The sequence below is a fragment of the Populus nigra genome, chromosome 2, assembly GCF_951802175.1.
Source record: "Populus nigra chromosome 2, ddPopNigr1.1, whole genome shotgun sequence".
In the NCBI taxonomy this organism is placed as follows: Eukaryota; Viridiplantae; Streptophyta; class Magnoliopsida; order Malpighiales; family Salicaceae; genus Populus; species Populus nigra.
In genome coordinates, this window is record NC_084853.1 from 17,561,401 (window position 1) to 17,563,900 (window position 2,500).

The window sequence follows — 2,500 nt, forward strand, 5'->3', positions numbered from 1 at the left end:
GATGCGAGTGGGGACTTGGGCAGCGGGCAGTGAAAGCAAGAGTTTCCCCGATGCTGCCGGGAAAAACGCTCCCCGGGATGGCCGGGTGAGATGACCCGGCGGCCCGCGACGGGTCATTCAATTCCATGCCCCGTCAACATAACTCCCGATGTACTGTTTGCTTTTTCGGAAGAAGAGATCCATCCCCCCATCCTCGGCCAGCCAAAAACGCTCCAATTAATGGCCGGGTGAGATGACCCGGCGGCCCGCGACGCGTCATTCAAATCACTGCCCTATCGGCTACAACTGCTGATGGGTGGGATTAGAGGCCTGCCATGGTGGTGAGGGGCGGCGAGGACCGTGAAAGCTAGAGTTTTTCAGAGGCTGCCGGGAAAAAGGCCCCTCGGGTGGCGGGGTGCGAGGACCAGGCGCGTCATTCAATTCTCTTCCCTATCAACTTGGCTCCCGTTGGCGGGATTGGAGGCCTACTGTTTGTTACAGGGCTAAAATCGTCAGGGGAAGAGCTGACGAAACAATGCTGGTTTGGATGCAGGGGGTAGTGTTGGAATCGGCAGCGCGGACAAAATCGGCAAAGTCGACAAAAAAGACTGTTGGTCTGGACATCGGGGCAGCGGCAGCCATGCCGACAGGGGGGGAAATCGGCAGCGCAGATTTGTGCAGCTGCAGGTTCGTCGGGGAAATCGGCAGCGCAGATTTTTCGATGAACATGGGCTGGAAGATGGACTGTCCAGGCCAGGCAGGGAAATTCGTCAAGGGGACACGCTGACGAAACAGCGCTGGTTTAGACACGGTGGGTGCAGTGTTGGAATCGGCAGCGCCGACGAAATCGGCAAAGTCGGCAGAATCGGCAGCGGGTGCTGGCGATGAGTCTGGACGATTTATAGTCCAGGGCTTGATGGAAAAGACTGTTGGTCCAGACAATGGGGCAGTGGCAGCGCGGATTTGTGCAGCTGCAGGTTCGTCGGGGAAAATCGGCAGCGCAGATTTTTCGACGAACAGGGGCTGGGCGCTGGACTGGCCGGGCCAGGCAGGAAAATTCGTCAGGGGGCCACGCTGACGAAAACAGGGGCTGCGGAGTGGAAAATCGGCAGCGCAGATTTTTCGACGAACAGGGGCTGGACCGGCCGGGCCAGGCAGGAAAATTCGTCAGGGGGGCACGCTGACGAAAAGAGGGGCTGCCGCGTGGAAAATCGGCAGCGCAGATTTTTCGACGAACAGGGGCTGGACCGGCCGGGCCAGGCAGGAAAATTCGTCAGGGGGGCACGCTGACGAAAAGAGGGGCTGCCGCGTGGAAAATCGGCAGCGCAGATTTTTCGACGAACAGGGGCTGGACCGGCCGGGCCAGGCAGGAAAATTCGTCAGGGGGGCACGCTGACGAAAAGAGGGGCTGCCGCGTGGAAAATCGGCAGCGCAGATTTTTCGACGAACAGGGGCTGGACCGGCCGGGCCAGGCAGGAAAATTCGTCAGGGGGGCACGCTGACGAAAAGAGGGGCTGCCGCGTGGAAAATCGGCAGCGCAGATTTTTCGACGAACATTCGTCAGGGGGGCACGCTGACGAAAAGAGGGGCTGCCGCGTGGAAAATCGGCAGCGCAGATTTTTCGACGAACATTCGTCAGGGGGGCACGCTGAGGAAAACAGGGGCTGCCGCGTGGAAAATCGGCAGCGCAGATTTTTCGACGAACAGGGGCTGGATGCTGGACCGGCCGGGCCAGGCAGGAAAATTCGTCAGGGGGGCACGCTGACGAAAAGAGGGGCTGCCGCGTGGAAAATCGGCAGCGCAGATTTTTCGACGAACAGGGGCTGGACTGGCCGGGCCAGGCAGGAAAATTCGTCAGGGGGGCACGCTGACGAAAAGAGGGGCTGCCGCGTGGAAAATCGGCAGCGCAGATTTTTCGACGAACAGGGGCTGGACGCTGGACTGGGCCAGGCAGGAAAATTCGTCAGGGGGGCACGCTGACGAAAACAGGGGCTGCCGCGTGGAATGGCAGCCTACACGCAGATGCGAATTCGGCAGCGCACGATGGCTTGAGCAGGTCATGGGTTCGACTTGGCGCGATCTGAAACCTGGACGAGGGACTGTCGACGCTGGACGAGCCAGCGCGGTGGCCTGTCGTGCCCCGTTCAGGGGGGGCCTGCCGCGGAGACAGCCCTCGCGGGCTCGACAGCGCAGGCCAGCGTCCCCGACGTCGCTGGCCGCGGCAGGCGAGCTGCCGGGGTTCCCGCATTCCTACAAGAAAACGTCGTGCTTTCCACATGAAACCAATCCAGTAAAATCAGCCATATTTTTATGAGGCTGCCCACTGAATTTGGGGTCATTCCGGGCCGGTTCCTAGTTTTGCGGATTTACTCGATTTCTAATGGTAGGAAAATTAAAACAAATACTTCCCGACCTCGAAAAATTCTGGGAAAATTAATGAAGGTGGATTGGATTTTTGCCAACCTCTGTGCAAAATTTCAGCTCAAAATACCAAGAAATGAATTTTTTAGAGGGGGGGTGA